We start from the raw sequence: 21437 nt of genomic DNA, 5'->3' as shown, positions 1-21437 counted from the left end.
CTAACATCTTCTGGAAGCTGAGTCATGAGGTTGTCAGTGTATGCTACTGCTCACCCCTTCACCCATCAGGTTGAATGCTTGTCATCCTGGGTGTCAAGGGACCTGCCCAGATGCACAGGTGTTATAACACAGTAAGGGACAAGAGGGTCCTTGGCAGAAATCCTCACAGTAGGTGAGGGGCAAACATGCCATGCAACAGAGCTTCCATGGGAAGGGAGAGTAGGGAGACAGAAAGGAGGGAGGGAGGGAGAGAGAAGGAGAGAGGGAGGGGAGGAAGGATAGGGAGGGGGGAAAGACCTGCCTATCTCTTCAGAGGAGCAGCAGGAGAGAGCAGGAATGGGCGGAGCTTGTCTCTTACAGGGGCCTTTTGCATCTGAGTAGCAGTTATAGGACCCTGGGCTGGCCAGGGTACTGCCTGAGTACCTCCTGTCAGGTGATAGGGTTAGGCTAGCACAAGGCCTAAATCCTAACACAAAGCTGTTGGGAGATGTCTCACAGGAACCAAAAGCTGCTAAGTGGGCGGGCGGGATGGTTGGTTTGAGCAGAAGGCCGGGACCGAGTCCTAGTTCTGTCAGTTGCTGTTGCATGGTCATGGATGAGACTCTAAGCTTGTCCACATTTTTTTATTTCCTCGTCTGCTAAGAGGCAATGACAAGATGATGCTTTGATTAAAGAGCCGTCTGAGCTCTTAGTGAGATGGTATCTGTAAAAGGAACATTAGGGTCTATAAACCAGTCATATAAATACTAATGGTTCCCTCTTAGACATGAAAGGAAGGCCCAAGAAATGCATTGTTTAGGCTGTGTGAAGAGAAGCTGCAGCCATGGACTTAGATAGTAAAAAGAAATTAGGTTAGAACAAAATAAAATAAAAGAATTAATATATCTCCCTGCCTTCAAACCCAGACTTCAGATAGGGCACTTCGTGGGATTTTTCTAGGCCTCTAGGGAACTTTCTATTTAAACACAACAGAAATCACTTGACTAATATTTCATCGTCTTTGGTTTTGCCAGGGAGGCTTTGACCTCAAGAGTCAAGTATTTGCAAGCCAAAGTCTTATGTATGTATATACTTATTTCATACCAAGTAGTTTCCTTACGTGGAAAAAAGCAGAAGCCACTGTATTTATTGCCCCCTGCTTCATAGATGACATGGAGAGTCCCTGGAAAATTTGAACAGGAAATCTGTTACCATGACTCTCTTTCCATCCTGAAAGTCTGCTTGAACAGCTCATTAAGTCAGTGAGAAGCCCACGGGGCCCAGTTCTCAAGTACCTTGCTGAAATTTAAAAAAAAAAAAAAAAAAAAAAAAGAGGAAGGTGGATCTCTGCGAGTTTGAAGCCAGCCTGCCTTACAGGGCTAGTTCCAAGACAACAAGGCTATATAAAGAAACCCTGTCTTGAAAAACCAAATCAACCTTCCCCACCCCCCAAAAAATTCAAAAGACTACAGTTGATGATAGTATTAAAAGGTTCAAAATACATCCTGCCTAAAATTCGTGTAAAAGGGTGTCACCAGGTCAATGCATAATGCATCTGCTATGTCTTGGAAGACAAACTGCTTAAAACTTTTACCAATTATGCTTGACTAATAGACTTTTTTAATTTTAAGAGGAGTTTTAGTTCCATAAGAAAATTAAGCAGAAAGTACAGAGCTCCCATGTGCCTCCTGCCCACTTCCCAACCTTTCTTAGCATCTTATCCGTCACCAGAGGACATTATTGTGTGAGTGTGCGTATGCCTGATGGTGCGGTGGATGAACCCAGGACCATATTGGACATGTTAGACCAGCACGCTACCACCGAGCTTTAGCCTCAGTGCTCAAGCATCGTGTTTTAGTAGTAAACATACCAAGGGCCCGTTTTAGTCTTTCTCTTTGGTTTTCTCTGAGATGTTGCATTTTGCCACCTTCTGTTTTCCTAGCCGTGATGTAACTCATGGACCTGAATTTGATAAGACTTTATTGTGCAAATTAAAGACCATGGCCTAACAAATAAAATAAAATAAAAATTTAGTCTGAGTCATGTGGCCTACTATGTTCCCTGTGTTGGACTAACGTTTAACCAGTTGCTTCAGTAGATCATTCCTTGAATTTTGAGATAAATCCAGATAAAAATTCCCAAGTGGGGGCTGGAGAGATGGCTCAGTGGTTAAGAGTGCTTGCTGCTCTTACAAAGGTCCAGAGTTTGATTCCCAGCACCCAAGTTGAGCAGCTCACAAATGCCTGTAACCAGCTCCAGGGGATCCTAAACCCTCTTTTGGCCCTGGGGAGGACACACACACACACACACACACACACACACACACACACACACACACACACACACAGCATATACCCCCATACATGTCATATACCCACAAAGACACACATATATAAAGAAAAATTAAAGAATTTCTAATAGCAGCATATGAAGCTCAAACGCTGTGATTTAGTTGAGAGTTGCACTTAGATGATAACTAGAACTGTTTGTATCCAAGCATAGATCTTGATTCTGTTAAGCAAATACAAAAATCATATTATTTCTGGAAGTCATTCACTGGATGTAATTAACAACAGAGTTCCCTTAAAACCAATGCTACTGGCACCATATAAAAAGGAGACATGATTTCACCTGTTGCTTTGAAGAAATCAACTGTGCTACCCGTCCTCCACTAAACCCCAACTACTAGAAAAATTCTGACTTCTGCCAGATTTCTGATATGCTATTGAAGCATCTATGACACACACACACACACACACACACACACACACACACACACTACCGTAAAGTATGTCTTTAGTTCCCCATTTGGGCCTTTCAATCTCTTATGAACATTTTTGTCTGAGGCTCCCATGTAAGGCACAATGCAGGCTAAGGGTTTGGAATTAAATCTCACCCTGTTTATGGGTGCTCAAAGCAACAGGCCCACTTTTCCAGTTTGTGTTTCGGGTACAGCAAGGACTCCCTGGCCCCTGATGTCTCCTTCCTTGCCTGCCTTATCTCTTTCAGCTCCCACCAACCGTTTTCTCACTAAGGACATCAGGCTCCTTCTCCACCTCTTAATCCAAGCCCTTTCCCTGACTTGGTCCTACACTTGCTCAGCCAATCACTACAAAGCCTCTTCTGATCCCGATACCTTATATAGGATGTGTTCAATGATATGCTTGTCTAGTGTCATTGAAGACCCTAAAGATCTCACAAACCTCATCAATTTGGTGCATTCATTTTGCCTTTCCTAAGTACGGGACAACTGAATGATGAAGGCGAGCTTGGATTGCGATGTAAAATTAAAAGGCGAACAGGAAATGAGTGTTTTCCCAGCCAGCTGTTTCCTACTGAGGGTTCTGTGTGCAGCGCAGTCTCTGAAACAGTCACTGTTCAGCTTTAAACAGATTGAGAGGAGCCACCAGGGAAGGGACACCAAACCCCAGGCCTGTGGGCAGGCAGCATCCAGAGCTGGCCCGGAGCTTCTGTGGAAGGGCGGGCTGTGCAGGCCGATGTGTTGAAGGGGAGTCTTTGAAAGCTATCTTTTTTAACAGGATGAACGTGAAAAGCTACGGGGGGTGGGAGGGGGGAGGAGAGGCAGCAAAAAACTGTTCCTTGAACATAGCTTCCTGTCCGTGTGGCTCTCGCTTTGCTGACGGTTATTCTTAGGCTTTCTTTAGCTTCAAAGGTTTCCCCTTTCTATTTTTGGTGGCCGAATATGGATTTGGATCGGCCTAACCCCTCTCCACTACTAATTGGTGCCCCGGAAAGAGTAGGGCTGCCGTTTTCTGTAGCGATCACAGCTTTCTTTTCAGCACCTCCGAATGATTTTTAATATTTAAGGACACAGATTTACGGGCAGGAGTCAGTGCGTTTTCAAACTGATTTGTAGTGTCTTAATCTGCACATTCCTTTCTCCAGCAGGGGCATCTCAAGAGAACAGCTCAGCAACAGGGGCTGACTTGTGTGCTGAGAGAAAGAATCCTGGTTGATAAAATAGGTGGCTACGGCATGGCTGGGAAGGGGGCAAGCAAGATTTGTCTCAGAGGAGCATGGAATTGGTGAAACCCAGTTGCATTTTGCAAAGAAATAATGGGTGCCTGTGTAATCTGAGATCTGCTTGTTGGGTATAAAGTATAGCAAAAGCCTCAAGGCAATAGGGACCAGAATGCTGAAGACTGTGGCTGTGAAACGGAACACACCTTGTCTCCAGTGTCGGGAAGAGTTGGTAAAGGGCAATAGGAACGTCAGCTCTCTGATTCTCTTTCTGGAACCACCCCTGTTTTTCCTGATCTCATGACTTTACTGATTTGGTACTAACAATAAGCTTGCATGTATCTTTTTTAACCCAGACACCTCAACATTAAAAAAAAGAAAGGAAATATTAAGACTCCCATCTTTCCCTGAAATATACGGGGCTACCTTCTTGACTGCAGAGTTGGGACTAAGGAATGTCCTCAGCTCAGTTCAGCTGCGTCTGCCACATGTTCTTAATCAAGCTCTTCCTCTCCAGCTTTAAAAGGGTGACAGTCTTATTCTTGAGCAGGAATACTGTGGGAATGTGTCAACGGAAGCACCAAAGGGTCTCCCTATCTTCCCAAGATTACTCAGCAAATTTGTCTAGCAAAGCAGCTAATCTGTCCATCATCATCCCCTAGAAAGGCACCTGCCTTCCATTCCATAGATGGTCTGCGTGCTATTGATTATATTGCATCATGCAAAGAACAAAAAATTGAGTGAGATCACAGGAGTATTGAAACTTTGAGAATCACTTCTAGACACTTTAAACAGATAATTGGCAAGGGGAAAAATAATTCAATCCAGGTAGTATGATGTACTTCTAGTACCAGGAAAGTGTCCTTAAACATATTTTGCATAATACTCTAAAGCAACAAACAGCATGGAAGGTTTGATGCTGACCATGACCTTAAAAGCTCCATGATAGAATCTAAAGGGAGCCGCCTGCCCTTAAATCTTCTCTGGGGGTTTTTGAACCTGCTGATTTTTTTCAGGGTTATTTTAAATGTGTCCCAATCTGGCTAATTCAGAAAGACAGCATTGTATCTCCCACAAGAACAATAATTTACTCTTTCTCGTTCCTTTTTTTTTAAGTGGAGCAAAACACTCACTTTTATTTGATTATCTAGTTTTTCCTGTGCAGAAAAAGTCACCCCCCCCTAAAATTCCTATGCAAACATTCAAACTCCCAGGTTGGGAAAAGGTTAAAAGGAACTGGGGGAGAAAAGTCTATAATGACTTTTTCTAAGACACACTCCAACACTTGGCAGGGTGAGGTGTTCCTAGCAGGTGCTGGATTTGCTATAAATGGACAATTTATAGACGGAGCTGACAACTGGGAAAACAGAGCAGCGGGGGAATGCTGGCATTCCAGGGACCAGTGGTTGATTTCCTATCAGATGGTCCCCCTCGTGGAATTATTGATAGTTCTGATTCTGAAAGAAAGCCAGCTGGCTAGCGCCTAAAAGGCCATACCTCAATTCATGTGTGATCGGCTGCTAGATATTTTAAATAGGTCAGTGCAAATGAGCTCTTCGGGTTGGTACTTCCTTAATTAGCAATTTAACTGAAGCGTCTTTTCCTCCTTCCTCAGCCGTGCCTGAATTTAACTTTCTTCCCTGTCTAGAATGACAGAGGACTGGAGTAAGGAGGAAAGTCTGTCTTAATAGACAAGAAAGCAGGAGCAGGGGTGCGGGGGAGAGGGATGGAGAGGATTCAGGGAAGCTCTTAGTGAGCAATGCCAAAACACAATCTGGCTAAGGTCGGGTGGTGCATGCAACCCAGGGCAGTGGTTTTGGCCCTGTATCTGGGGGTGGGGAGGGATATGGAATGTTCTGTGCAGTGAGCCCTGGGGCAGAAGCACTAATGTATAGCTGAGGTATCTAATTTCTCTTCTGTTGCTTGTCAAGAGCTACCAGCTACCAAGTGATTCCAAAGACATCCCTCTCCCAGCAAGACGGCTCCCAAAGCATTCCTCTGGGTGAATTCCCTGACTGTTCCTACTTTTATTATTGTTATTATTATTATTATTATTATTATTATTGTTTGTGGCGGTCATGCCCCCCCATAGAGATGTCTTTGGGCCTGTGTAGAGAATTTTGGGTGGCTTGCTATGGGTACATCTGTAGCCTTGGGTAGGCACAGGGAGCAGAGTGGTCATACCTGTTTGCTCTGCATGAGCAGTTTTTCCAGAAGACATTTACTTGGCAGGGACTCGGCTTGTCTCCCAACCACACCCTCTTGTTTTTCTCTTCAGAGGCACAGGCTGAAGACTTGACTCTGCAAGGAACTTAGACAGACGTCCTCAGGAGGAGTGAACATGAGCCTGAGGGTTGCGTTATGGAAATAGATGTGTACCCCTGCACAAGGTCAGACCAGAGGGGAGGTCTGTCTGAACTGGGTTTTTTTGTTGTTGTTGATTTTTTGGTTTGGTTTTTTTTTTTTTGGTTGTATTGTTTTGGAGGCTGTCCTGGGACTCGCTCTGTAGACAAGGTTGGCCTCGAACTCTCAGAGATCCGCTTGCCTCTGCCTCCGGAGTGCTGGGATTCAAGGCATGCGCCACCAACACTTGGCTCTGTCTGAACTTAAAGCTGGGCTTTGAGAGAATCTAGAGTGGGACTGCAAGGTGCCACACAACAGCAAAACACTTTCAAATTAGAGGGGCCACGTTTGCTCTTGGTTAGAAGCCCGTGAGTACAGATTCCCAGGAATCTTCCCTGCCTCTGAGAATCCCAGGTTCAGAAATTGTGATGAACACGAGACAGATTTTACCAAGCATCTATTATTTTGCAAAGAACCCTACTAGGCAGGGAGATAAAGGAAGGACATGGACACCAAACAGAAGTTTATGACGTCGCTAGAGATACTCCATATTCTTATGAAAAGATGTTAAGTTGAGAGCAACAGAGTACGGCCAAGTCACAGACAACAAGAGAATACTTTAGATGTGTCCAAGAAAGTCAGGGCTGGAAGTGGTTTGGAATGTCTAGAAGAGAAACTCACGAGTGAGACAGGGCCTTACAGAATGGGTGTTTTCAGTACAGTTATTGGAAGTGTGTGAGGGAGACTGTTGTATGAGGGGTTCCTGTGCTAGGAGCCCCAGTGAGGAGATGGTCCCTGAGCTGAGAGGTAAGGCAGAAGGAATGCACTCATCTGATAGTTCGGGGGAGGGGGGTACACAGTTCATCTTGCTGGACACTTTGGCAAGGAAAGGGAGTTGAAGAGACAGTAGTGAAGAAGAGATACACAAACATAGCCATCAGTGTAGGAGGTATCCAAGAGTCTCATCTAGATGTGACCATGTCTGGTCAACAGAGATGTATTACATATTGATATGGCCTGTAGCGCTCTGCACTGGAGCCCCCCCCATCCTTAACTTGTCTCTTCCTCACTTACAGCCCTATTTGCCTTCTGTCCTAGCCAGAGCTGCACCAGTTTCTGCTTGTGGACTCTCCCCACAAACAGAGCCAAAGTACAACAAAAGCAGATGCATTTTTTCAAAAGTTCACTGCCTGACTCCAATCCCTCCACTGCGGGATTCCCATTAGCGTTTGTCCTGGTTTATTTGAAGACTTGGGACATTTGGGCTATTGCTTAGTGTCATAACTAACTCAGAGGGTCATTTCTGAGCCCTGGGACATCTGTTCAACTTGATGGACTGCTAAAGCAGAGGCCACAGATTGGGATGGGCAGGGTGTACAGTGGCTAGGGAGCACTCGTACCAAGAGCCCTGGGTGGAACTCCCTTTCCTGTTGCAGATTCTTATTCTCTTACACCTCAGCACACGGCCTGTGGACAAACAGTTTGGGTGTGAACTGAGAGGTAGCTAAAAAGACAAGGACTTGTCTGTGTGCTTTGTGATATCATAAGAGAATCATATGTAGCTGGGGTTTGAGAAACGGCACTTCCAGTCCAACTGTGTGGCTCACCTGTGGTGCTTTCAAAACATCCCCAGACAGACCGCTTTCCCAGGCAGAGAAAGCCACAGTCTCTAAGGACAGAGTCATGGAACTGCTGTTTTTAAAGAAAACTTTCAAAATGATTCTAGATGCAGCCGGAATGGAAAACACTAACCTATGCTCTGGGGAGCCTCTCTGTTTCTGAGTGGTTGACTTTTCCCTTGAGTTGAAAGACAAGAGAGTCCACAGCTGGGTGAGGGGTTGCTTGTTCTGCACCCTTCCAGCCGGTCAGGACATATCTGGTGAAGGGCAGATGTTCAGCTGTTGTTGTGGGGTTCTTCCCAAAGTGTCAAGATGCCAGTTTGTTAAAGTTTCTCCTGGTTGCGAGTTCTTTCTGTCTTTGGAGGGAGCTTTCTTCTAAGAGGCATCTCTTGCAAGATGGTTGTCCTTGCTCCTACTTCTTCATATCAAAGGGGGTGGCACCTGGTCCTGGGGACTAGGCTTTCTACCCATCTATAACAGAGGCATGCTAGAGTATTCTGAGTATTGATTTTTACATATATGCTCACTTTGTGGAAACACAAAATTTTCAAACAGGTTTCTGTTACCTTTCAGCCTGGGGTAGATGTAGATGTCAAGTTTTAATTTTTCATGGTTATTTAAATACTTTTGCCCTTCCGTGGGTCTTGTCTGTTACTTAATGCCCAGGTACTGAATCTTGAGTGTAGATGGAAGTTTCAATCTTGCCCAGTCCTGCAGCCATTCAGTCCCAAATAAACACACAGAGGCTTATATTAATTAAAAACTGTTTGGCCTATTGCTCAGGCTTATTACTAACATGCTCTTACAACTTAAATTAACACATAATTATTATCTATGTTTAGCCGCTTACTTTTCTCAGTAAGGCATTCTCATCTTGCTTCCTCTGCATCTGGATGGAGACTCTTCTATGTCTTTCCTCCTTCCAGAATTTTCCTAGTCTGGTAATCTCACCTATACTTCCTTCCTGGCTACTGGCCAATCAGTGTTTTATTAAAGCAATAGCAGTGACAAATCTTTACAGTGTACAAGAGCATTATCCCACATCACTTGAGCCCATCTCTGATTTCCCTCAGTACTATGAGCTCTACTACAATGTCAAGGCCCACAGAGTCTACTCCTGAGCCAGCTCTGCTAAAGGCACAGAGGTATTAGTCCCTTGGTTTCTTCTTGCCTTACACCTGGCGCTCTGTGCAGAGTTGCCTGACAGTGACCATGTATGTGGTCACCTTTCTCTTTTTCCTTAGTACATTTCAGTCACAGCCTGCTTCTCTGGACTCCTTAGGCCTCTTTAGAGAAGCCAGATGATAGTGGCACACATCTTTAATCCCAGCACTCAGGAGGCAGAGGCAGGAGGATTTCTGTGAATTTGGGGCCAGCCTAGTCTACAGAGTGAGTTCCAGGATAGCCAGAGCTACACAGAGAAACCTTGTCACAAAAATCAAAACCAAAACAACAACAACAACAACAAAAGAAAATAAAAAGCCTCTCTAGAGACTTCTTGGATAAGCTAGAGTCTTCACCCAGAACCTCCAGGAATTATTGGCTAAGGTTTGTTTGTCCCAGGTGCTGTGAGCACTGAATTCAGGTCAACACTGAACATGATGTCATCTCATCCCCCTGCACCGTGTCCCTTTGGAGGGCTGACTCCTCCGTTAGAGTTGCCCATTTTACATGGTTGCTTTGGCCCTTCCCTCACTTGAGTTTCTCTCCTCTGCCTTTGGCTTGACATCAAAGCCTCAGGACAACTCACTGCTCCTTCTCCCAGCCAGGGTTCTGCAACATCAGCTGCTGCTCATGTGTAGCCACTGGGTCAAGGCTATCATGGTCATCATTGTTAACAATCATCATCATCATTGCAAGAAGCAAGCAGACTTGGAGATGAACCAGAATGTGATGGTGAGAAGACCTCAACTTTTCACTTTTGGTTTAGGGTACCTTCCTGAATTCTTTACCATACCCTGGCAGCAAGACAAGCACAAAAGAAAACTGAAGAAGCGAGTTCTAATCAGCACCGACACTAGGCCCAGGTGGAATTTATGCTTGGCCCTGTGGTTGTGTGCATGGGCATATGTTCACACACACAGATGTGAATGAGGTATTGATGAAATGGGCACTTTATTCTGGAAAGAAACATTGTTACTCTCACTAAAGGCACACAGCATCTTCCCAATTGTCCCCCACCCTCTAGGTTTCCGACTGCCAGTCAGGATGGCTCCCTCAGGGATAACAGAACACGACTCTCTGGAAACAGATTCCTGAGGCACATCAGAGGAGTTTAGACGTTGCTGTCTGTAAAAGAATTTCTAATTTGTACCTTGCTCTGCCCAACTTGCTCCTGGGCATCCTCACTGGGGTGCTTGAAGTTGGTATGCCCTGTGTCCAGACAAGCATCTTCTTGGGCTATTAATTATGTGATTAAAGGTCTGAACCTTCTCATTTAAAATGATAATAAAATGTTTAAAGCTATCCTGCTTATAAACTTATTTTTTTGTCTTTCCATTTATTGTCATTCATTGCCTTTTATCATGGGCTGGCTGGCCGGCCAAGCCAAGCGAATTACTGCCCTATTGTTCTTGGAGGACAAGGTGTCACCAAGACTGTTGGTGTGTCCATAAATTAGTTCTGCTTTCTTCTTGTTCCCCTTTCTCAGTAGGCATGTATGTAGTCTTGCTTTGGTCAACTCTGCGGGCGTAGGAAGAGAGATGATGGCTGCCAATGTAGTTGAGAAGACGGGCACACAGAAAATAGCCACAAGGAGACAGAAACACTGGGGTCGGAAAAGGGGTGGCCCGTGAGATCGCCACAGTGGCAAAGGGCAGAACTGAGGACTTTCATCTTGTGTGAGTGGAGAGAGTGTTTGCACCTAAAATCCACTGCAGGCTTCAGTGTCACGTGAATACCCTTGCCTGGGTTGAAGGAAACCCAGCTGTGACAGTTTGTTTTGTGTATAGAAAAGGAAGGAAGGGTCAGATGGTCAGAGCAGAGGGCTGTGTATGTCTTCTGCATATTATTAATAAGTCTAATCCATGCTTGACGTGCTATAAAAGCCAACAAAACCTTTATGTCCTGCATCCCTGCTGTTTTAAGCTTTCTAAAATAACTTAGCCATTTTTTTCTTTTTTTTTCTTTTAGTTCTTCAAGACAGGGTTTCTCTGATTGCTTTGAAAGTTGTCCTGGAACTCGCTCTGTAGACCAGATGGGCATCAATCTCACAGAGATCCACCTGCCTCTGCCTCCCGAGTGCTGGGACTAAAGGTGTGAGCCACCAATCCTGGCCTATAACTTCGTCTTCTTAGAGGAACTATAAATGCTTATCACATAATGGCAGTCAATAAAATGATTGCTGTCTTTGTAAAAACACTTTATTAGCCCCAAAAGCTATATCAAATGCATTTGTTTTACTTTTTTAAATTGCCCCAACCCTTGTTTTACTTTTAAACTTTTAAAAAATAGTGCATTTTCTATTACAAAAATAATATAATAAATACATAAGACTAAAAAGAAAAGAAATTATTCCTGGCTCTAAAAAGCTTCACATTAATGCTTCTGTGTGTTTTCTTAGAGAATGTCCTATGTTTGCTGTTGCTGTTATTTGGTTTAGTGGGGTAGGAATGCAATCTTAGCTATAATGTACACACCTGTTTTCCAACTTCATTGTCATAAAAACTGGCTTGTTTTTGGAGACTTTTGGCATGTTTTGGGGTTCCATCATTAATATGAACTCTAGGAATGCAAGACAATTAGGACTGAACAGAGTATCCACAGCTGATCAATTTGCTGAGATGTACAAAGGTGCGATAACCCTTCCTCAGTTGCCCTTTTTGATGGGCTTAGAACCTCAAGTAAGGACTTTCATCCACATGTCCTTCTGTGGTGTTCAAGCAAATACACTAACAGCATATTCTCACAGGGTGAGTAACCCAAGAAAGGCCAGGGTAGCCTGGAATTCCTGCAAAGTATTTTGATGTGAAATCAGATGAATCCTAACAAAAGAGTAGTCCAAGTGCGAGCGCTTGCTTATTTGCATGCCCTGCCCATTCATAAGTTGAGATCCCAGTACTAGGTAGTGAAGCCTTATGGATGGATGTTATTAGGTCTTGAGGGCTGAGGCCTTATCAGTGGTGTTCACTATTTGTAAAAATAACCTAAGAAAGATGCCCCTCACATGTCCCATTAGGCATGTGAGGAAGACACTGTCTGTGAACCAGGAAGTGGATCCTTATCTCAGATGCCATTTTTAAAAAAATCACCTGGGTCATAGACTTCTCAAAGTTCCAGAATCATGAGAAATAAATTTCTAGTTTTTGTTCTTTTGTGATAGAAACCCTAGCACACAAAACATGAAGTGAGTTCTACTTACAGCAACATGTATGACAGTGTGCTGGTGGGGGTAGGGTGGGGGGATGGGGGGATTATAGCCTTGGGTCCAAATACTGAGTCCACCAACTACTATCTCTGCAGTCTGAGGCAGCTTTCATTAACTTTTTTATTCTGCAAATATTTATTGAGTATTAACTCCATGCCAGGTATTTTGTGTGCTGGGAAAACAGCAGCAAACAAAGGCAGCCCTGTTCTCCCATGAATTTGATATGTGAAAAGGGTCGGATAGGCAATAAAAAAGTAAATAAAACCCAGGAGGAGTTGGGGAGGAATGGGGAACGAGCAATGTCAAAACACATTGTGTGTTTGTATGAAACCCTGAAAGAATGAATAAAAATGCCATATATTTTTAAAGCGTAGATCTTTGTAGCTAAAAGAAATGAGTGTCAGGGAGGAAAACAAGACAAGAAGAAGTGGGGAGGAACTACAGTTTTGTAGGGGGATTTGTCAGGGTGAGCATGAGAATGGAGAGCAGAGGAAATTTTCAAACTTTGTCTGTCTGTGTGTCTGTCTGTCTGTCTGTGTGTGTGTCTGTGTGTGTGTCTGTGTCTCTGTCTGTGTGTCTGTGTGTGTGTCTGTGTGTGTGTCTGTGTGTGTGTCTGTGTGTGTCTGTGTATGTGTCTGTGTGTGTGTCTGTGTGTCTGTCTGTGTGTCTGTTTGTGTGTCTGTCTGTATGTGTGTGTGTCTGTGTGTGTGTCTGTGTGTCTGTGTGTGTGTGTGTGTGTGTCTGTGTGTGTGTGTGTGTGTCTGTCTGTGTGTCTCTCTTTTCAGTACTAGAGGTCAAATCTGGGGGCCTGTCATATGAGAGAAAAGTGCTCTACCTTGACCTGTATCCACAGCCCTTTCTCTTTTTTTCTCGAGACAGGGTTTCTCTGTAGCTTTGGAGCCTGTCCTGGAACTCTCTCTGAAGACCAGGCTGGCCTTGAACTCTCAGAGATCCACCTGCCTCTGCCTCCAGATGGCTGGAATAAAAGCCCCCCCCCCAGCTCACAGCCTTTTTAAAACAATTTATTATTACTACTATTATTATTGCAGTGCTGGAAATTGAACTTGGGCCTTGTACATGTGAAGCAATTGCTCTACCAATGAGCTACACCCTCAGATTCCCTTTTCTACTTTATATTCTGAGACAGAAACTCAACTATGTTGACAAGGCTGGTCTTGAACTCACACTGTAGCTCAGGAAGGCCTTGAATCAAACAATTCTGTCTTATCCTCCGCAGTAGCTAGAATTGCAGGCATATAGATTAGCTCAGTCTTCTCACTGAACAAGATGATAACAACTCTCTTAAAAGTTAGATAATACTTGAAGAAATGATACAGCTTAAACAGCCAAAGCAAAATGTTCTTTGAATGGAGTTATTATCTTGATTCTTCTTCTGGATAGACAGAAGTAGGCATCAAATCCAATCAGAAGCAGTTGGCTGCCCCTGGAACTTTCAAGCCACTAGGTACACCGTTCTGGCTAGTTTTATGTTGCCTTAATACAAGCTAGAGTTATCAGAGAGGAGGGAGCCTCAGCTGAGAAAATCCTTCCATAAGGTCAGGCTGTAGACAAGCCTATAGGGCAATTTCTTATTTACTGATTGATGGGGGAGGATCCAGCCCATAGTGGGTGGTATCATCCTTGGCCTGGTGGTCCTGGGTTCTATAAGAAGGCAGACTGAAGAAGTCATGGGAGCAAGCCAGTGAGCAGCACCCCTCCAAGGCCTCTGTACCAGCTCCTGCCTCCAGGTTCCTGCCCTGTGTGAGTTCCTGTCCTGACTGCCTTGAGTGATGAACAGTGATGTGAAAGCATACACCAAATAAACCCCTTTCTCCCTGAGTTGCTTTTGGTCATGGTGCTTTGTCACAGCAATAGTAACCCTAACTAGGACATACATCTTGCCTAGAAGCCTGGTACTGTAGCATGCATTCAGGGTCCAGTACTGGGTACGACTATTAATAGCTTTTCTCTCCTGGTGGCCTGCATAATGCCTTCTTACTATGAAAGTTAGCCACAAGGGAAGATGTTGTCCAGTCAGCACACACCTTTAATCCCAGCACTTGGGAGGCAGAGGAAAGCAGATCTATGTGAGTTCGAGGCCACCCTGGTCTACAGAGAGAGTTCCAGGACAGTCAGCACTACTCAGAGAAATCCTATCTCAAAAACCCAAAAACCAAAAGCCAAACCAAACCAAACCAAGAGGAGATTGATTTCCTAGCGTCCTATAATCACAGTGTGCAATGTCTTCAGTAATAGTGCCTTAACCAGCTAATCACGGCAGACATCCAAGGGCAATAGCAACAGTTTGTGTTGTTTTGGAGGCCTGTTGGGCTTCCCTGACCACTAACTCATAGGAAGATATCTCATGCCTGGTGCTGAGATTTTTATTTAATAATCCATGTCTTCTACAGATATCAAGCTACCCATTCAAAGCACACCCATTTAAACGCCTTTAAAAATTAACAAACTAGGTTACAAGTGGTAGGTTTCCATAAGGCTTTCCCATACATCTTTAGTTTTAATTAACCCATTCCCATCACTCCTCTCCCTCACTCCCCTGCCCCCACCCCCTTGTAGACATTTAATACCCAGTGTTGCCCCCTTCTCTCATTAATACATCCCCCCCCAACACACAAACTGTAAAAGTCAAGGCAAATGTCTCCATAAGGGAGGGACTATGTAACATTTATCTTTCTATGCCTGGCTTATCTCACTTGGCATAATATTTTCTAGCTGTAACCATTTCTATGCAAATTTCATTTTCTTACAGCTAAATACTATTCCCATGTGTATATGTACTACAGTTTTCCTTACATCCTTACATCTATTTGTGGACATCTAAGTTGATTGCATTTCCTAGCTTTTGTGAATAGAGTGACAATGAACATTATCTCTAGGATATAAAGTCCTTTGGGTCTATGCCCAGGGGTGGTATAACTGGGTCACATTATAGTTCTATTTTTAGCTTTTAGAGACCCTAGACCAATGGATCTCAACCTGTGGATTGCAACCCCTTGGCCAGGACAAGTGGGTCACATATCAGATATCCTGCATATCAGATATTTAATTTACAATTCATAACAGTACAGTTACGAAGTAGCAGTGAAATATTTTATGGTTGGGGGTCACTACAATGTGAGGGACTGTATGAAAACATCACAGCCTTAGGGAGTTTGAGAACCGCTAGTCTAGACTGGCTTCCATAGTGTCTGTTGGTGTATCCACTAATAGTGGGTAGGGTTTCTCCTTCCCCCTCATTCTCACCAGCATTTGCTGTCATTTGGTTTCTCTATGACAGCCATTCTGACTGGGTGAAGTGGGGTTTCAAAGCAGTTTTCACTCACGTTGGTAACTAATGATGTCAAACACTTTTAGAATGTTACTAGCCTTTTGTGTCCTTTTGAGAACTCTGTGTTCATGGACATAGCCCATATTTTGACTAGTTATTTGTTTTCTTGTTTCTTGAGTTCTCTGCATAATCTGTATTCTAATTCTCTGTTGGATATTATCCCTACAAATATTTTCTCCCATTCAGTAGGCTGCCTAGTCAGTCAATTGCTATGTAAAAGCCTTTTAATTTTACAAGGCCTTGGTTGTCAACTATTAGCCTTATTTCTTGAAGATTTGGAGAACTATCAGAAAATTCTTTTTTATGCCTATATCTCAAACTGTATTCCTTCTAGTAGCTCCAGAATTTCAGGCATTGTGCTGAGGTCCTTGATCCATTTGGAATTGAGTTTTGTGAAGAGTGAGAGATAATGGATCTAGTTTAATTCCTCTGTATGGAGGTTTGCAGTTTGTTTCAATACCATTTGTTGATAATGCTGTCCTTTCTACTATGTGTACTTTTGGTATCTGTCAAACTCAGGTACTGTAGTTGGATGGCCTTATATTTGGGTCTTCTATTCTTCCATTGACCTATTTACCTTTTTATGCTAGAATCATGCTGTTTTTTATTACTACAGCTCTTTAGTATAACTTGAAATCAGGTATGATGTTGTCTCCAGAAGTTTTTTTTTTTTTTTTTTTTTGCTCAGGAATGCTTTGGTTATAAGGGGTCTTTTGTTCTTCCATATAAACTTTAAGATTAAAAAAATTCTATGAAGACTGTCACTGGGATTTTGATTGAAATTTCACTGAATCTGTAGATTGCTTTTGATAAGATGGCCATTTTCATAGTATTAATCTTACCAGTTCATGTGCATGAGAAAGTCTTTCCATTTTCTAGTGTCTTCCTCAATATCCTCCTTAACATTTTCAAGTTTTCGTATTGACATCTTTCCCATCCTTAGTTTGGTTTATTTGTTTATATATCCTGTGTGTGGGTCTTTGGCCTGCATGCGTGTCCAGTGCCACTGGAGGAGAGAAGAGGATGTTAGGTCTCCTGGAACTGTTACAGATGGTTGTGAGCTTGTGGGTGCTGGGAATTGAATCCAGGTTCTCTGCTAGAGCAATAAGTCCCCTAAACTACTGAGCAGTCTCTTCTGCCTTCCAGGGTATTTTTAAAAGATATCATGAATAATTGCTTCCCTGACTTTTACCCCCATGGTATCTATATAGGAAGGCTACTGATTATTGCATGTTAATTTTGAATCCTGCCACTTTGCTGAGCATGTTTATGAGATTTAGGTGGAGTCTTTGAGGTCTCTTGTATTAATCATCCTCAAATGGACATACTTCAACTTATTTCCTATTTGTTCCTTTTCCTTGTAGTTTCTTCTCTTGTTTTATTGCTTTAACTAAGATTTTTAGTAACAAATTGCTAAGAGTGAAAATATAGACACACTTTTTTTTTGTTCTTGATAGGAGAAATGCCTTGAGTTTTCCCCCATTTTACAAAATGTCACCTATAGGTTTGTCACCTATAGCCTTCATTGTGTTGAGACAGATTCCTTCTATCTGAGTTCTTTCAAAATTTTTAACATGATGGGATGTTGATTTTATCAAAAACCCTTTCTTTATCTCAAGATAACCATGTGATTTCTGTCCTTGAGGGCATTTATATACTTTTTTTTTTTTTTACAAGACAGGGTTTCTCTGTATTGTTTTGGAGGCTGTCGGTCCAGCCCGGCCTCGAACTCACAGAGATCCGCCTGCCTCTGCCTCCGGAGTGCTGGGATTAAAGGCGTGTGCCACCACCGCCTGGCCATTTATGTAATTTATATCACTTATTAATTTACATATATAGAATCGTCCCTGCATTTCTGGAAAAGAGCCAACTGCATTGTGGTGATGACCATACTGGTGCGTGCGTACGTGCGTGCGTGCGTGCGTGCGTGCGTGCGTGCGTGCGTGTGTGTGTGTGTGTGTGTGTGTGTGTGTGTGTGTGTGTGTGCGTGCGCGCGCGCATGTGCGCGCTTTAATTTGTCTGGCAAACCCATTGTTGAGAATTCTTACATCTGTGTTCATCATGAAGACTGGTGTATAATTTTCTTTATTGCATCTTTGTGTGGCTTTGGTATGAGGGTAATGGTAGCTCCATGAAGAGAGTCTGGGAGCAGGTCTTTCTTTTAGCATTTTACAGAACAGCTGGAGAAGCACTGCAACATCAGGTCTTCTTTGAAGAGTGGCATGGAGTAAACTCCCATTTCAGCTCATAGGCTTTGAAGTGGGAAGGTGGGGTGAGTGAGGATAAGAATTAACTATTAGATCTGGCTTGAAAAGGAAAGAGAAAAATGTTGAGGTAGGCAAAATACCTGGAAAGGGGAAGTTTGAGGTGCTCTTAAGGGCTCAGGTGTTTAATTTTAAATATATGTGTTACAATTAAGAGGTAAGAAGGGGGAGATAGAGATAAGAGGTGGGAATAAGAGGGAGAGTATGAGTTGTGTCTGGAGAGTGAAGAGTGTCCTGTAGTAAACCACTGGAGAAACATGAGCAGCGGCCCCAAAACCTAACACAGCAGTTACAAGCAAAAGCAAAACTGCCAGGAGACATATGCAAGAGTAGGAGTCACAAAATAGAAAATTAGAAATACAAGGATGTGTATGGAGTGGCTTGCTGGCCCAGATGTGCTGAGAGGAAAGGCAAGGGTCTCAGATCCCTCTGGCTCTAGCATGTTCCACATGGTGCTGTGCTGGGGAGAGGACAGTGCGAGCTGTTGGTCTCCGAAGTCTCAGTGTTCAGGTGGTCTTGGTTCTGCTGGGTGGAAGGAAGGCTCTAAGTCCTTCCCAGCTGGTTTCTTCAGACCCCTGCAGTCCACAATGGTCTCTTCCAGTCCTGCTTACATGAGGAGCAACACTTCCCTTTCCCTGAACTGAATTCTTTCCTCCCATTTGTACTTAACCACGCTTATCCAAATTGCCAACCCATGTGACAGCAGGTAGAGATCTTGGTGCACCTGAGAACAACGAGGCTGTGTTGAAAGGACGAGAACCCAGGGTCTATTTCTTTACGCAATGCAAGGTTTCATTGTGACCTTTAAACCAAGATTCTATCTAACAGGGGGAAGCAAATAAGACACTTCTGTTGAGATTCATAAGGATGTTTCTGTGGATACAAGGCACTCCCTGGCTTGGAGGGGTAATATTAAAACTCATTAAACTTTGAGTAGACAGAATGCACAATGGTGCTATTATGAAGGAGCTCAAGAGTCGGCTTGAGTGCTCCACCCACTTGGCATTTCTGAAGTTAATGCATCTTAAGAAACAACGTTCCCACATGTCCATGGTCCTACTAGGTTCTGGAACCTTTGCATCTTCCATCCAATGTCTGAGGAATGACTTGTCCTCTTTGTAAATTGAACCAAGTGCTTAAATCTACCTTTGAATGTTCAAGTACTAGGGAATGTGTGTGTGTGTGTGTGTGTGAAGTGACAGAATATTGGTATCAAAAGCAAGCATTTGGAGAATTTCCTTCACAACTTTGGAACACACTCCACATAAATGCCTGTTCTACACCCTGTATGTCCCCAATTGCTCCAGTCTAAACATGGCTCTAAACCTCAGTGACCTGACACTGATGGCCAGGAGAGTTTTGACTTCCCCCTTGATATGTTAATAGCTGTGACTCATTACATTTTGTAGACAGTTTGAGAAGTGGTTCTCCACAAGGCTTGTCAGGTAGACAAGTCTCTTGCATACATACTCCAAAGCCTCTAAATGATCTGGAGGAGATGCCAGCTTCTTTTGTGTTGTTGAGACTCAGGGTATACCTGACTGTACTGGCTTCAAATTGCACAACTTTTTTTTTTAAATATCTACTTCTGGATCTGCAAATAGATTGGTTCTGGCAGAATGTGACATCCTGTTTGAAACACACTTCCCATTTTACAGCGATTCATTAGGGTGTGTGGTATTCCGTTTTCTGTGTGCATATGTGGTTCTCTAAAACATTTGGATTGAAGATGGCTGAAGCCAGTGATCAATGTGGTGTTCAGGCTTCTCCATGACTGTCATCCGGTTGCCTTCTGACTATTTCAGGCCCCTCATTTCCTTACCATCTTTCCTGGACTCCTTTACCTTGAGTTTCAAGGGACATCACAGGGTCTTTAGATGCTGTTTTGGTTTTATTTCTGTAGCTGTGATGAAATACTCTGACAAAAACCAACTTAGGGGAGAAGGGGCTTATTCCTCTTATAATTCCAGGTTATAGTCCACCACTGAGGGGAAGTCAAAGCAAGAACTCAAATAGCAAGTCACATCATGTCCAGAGTAAAGAACAGAGAGACAGAAATGCATTTGGGTCAGTTTGCTTGCTCTCAGATAACTTTTTGCTCTTTCATACTGTTCAAGACCCTCTGGCTAGGGAATGATGTTGCTCATAATGGATTGGGTCTTCCTAAGTCAATTAGTGATCAAGACGGTCCCTCACAGACTAATGTCATCTTGATATTTCCTCACTGAGTCTCTCTTCCCAGGTGAATCTAGGTTGTGTCAAGTTGATAATTAACCAGCACGGAGGCTAAGAATAGTTTTGGATCTAAAGGTCTTTCTGTGGATATTTGTAGAAATTCCTGCTAGTAGAGCTGTGTTTGGACTGCCCTTTCAAAAAACTTTAACAAAAACTCAGATAATCTAAGAGAAAACCAAGATAAATGTGTTTCAGGGGCATATCAATATCCAGGAAGTTACTCCGTATATCCCATGCCACATAAATTGTAAACAAACAAATAAACAAAAATTAAAAACCTGTTGTGGATTCAGCAGATCATCTCTGTTGAAATATATTTATAGATAACTATATTAATCTTTAGTTATACAATTCCTATGCCTACATTTCCATTGCATATGTTAGACGTAACATATAAGGTTATAGCTTCCTTCTCATCTTTTGATCTGAACCTTTAGTCCAGGTTCTTCCCTCAAGGAAATCACTCTAAGTACCATGGTATAATTCCCTCTATACTTTTTCTCAGCAAACTGTGAACTTTTAAAAATGCTCATGGCCAAAAAAGGGGTGAAAAAGAAAAGAAAATGAAAGAGGGAAAGAAAAAATATTGAAAATGAAAGGCAATAAAAGAAAAATGAATGACACATGTCTGTTGTTCTACCAGTATGAGACCAGCTTAGGCATCAAGGTAAGATCCCATCTCAGAAACAAGCAAAGCCATGCATGGTGGTGCATGACTTTGGCAGGCAGATCTCTGTGAGTGTAAGGCCAGCCTGGTCTACAAATTGAGAGCCAGACCAGCTGGTGCTACATAGTGAGGCCCTGTTTTAGAAACAAACAAAAGCTCTGTTGCTAGTCTGGGAGACTATAAGAAGACCAGGTGTGATCCTGGGTTCTGGTGGCTAAAATACCTTCTGTGGTATACTAAAGCTCACGTGTACAAAAGAAGGGTGTGGGACCAAATTTACCCTAGTGGTACATTAGAGCATCCTGGGTTGGGGTGAGTGTAGAAAGCGAAGTACATTCTATGATTCATAACATATGATACACACATGTGTGAGCATATGTACAGACACACATGGCATATGTCTCAGAACAAAGGAGAATAGAATGAGAGGAAAACAGGAACCAATTGTGTGCATGTGCATGCACGCGCACATACACACACATAGACACACACACACACACACACACACAGAAAACTTTGGGTGATGGAAAACAAGCATGTTTAAATTAGCTGAGGGGACAGTAGAGATCTGTAAATGGACTAAGTCCCAGGGACCTCTCTATGGTGCCAGGTTTCTGCTACCTTTGCTGGTATA

General features: G+C 43.2%; 1 long non-coding RNA gene across 3 annotated transcripts in view; it reads left to right on the top strand.

Annotated features, from left to right (window-relative positions):
- LOC121133186 overlaps positions 1-10405 on the top strand; it is a 28065-nt gene extending 17660 nt beyond the window's left edge. For 2 of the 3 annotated variants that reach the window (XR_005869965.1, XR_005869967.1), the window contains 3 exons: positions 6239-6350; positions 9688-9818; positions 10111-10405. This is a non-coding gene — a long non-coding RNA (uncharacterized LOC121133186). The remainder of the gene's footprint in view (positions 1-6238; positions 6351-9687; positions 9819-10110) is intronic. The other variant, XR_005869966.1, reaches the window with a different exon arrangement.
- Positions 10406-21437: the final 11032 nt, after the last annotated feature.

This window comes from Mesocricetus auratus, unplaced genomic scaffold (genome assembly GCF_017639785.1).
Source record: "Mesocricetus auratus isolate SY011 unplaced genomic scaffold, BCM_Maur_2.0 Super-Scaffold_100020, whole genome shotgun sequence".
NCBI classification, from domain to species: domain Eukaryota; kingdom Metazoa; phylum Chordata; class Mammalia; order Rodentia; family Cricetidae; genus Mesocricetus; species Mesocricetus auratus.
Note: the sequence above shows the minus strand (reverse complement) of the source record. Positions and strands in the feature narration are given on the sequence as shown.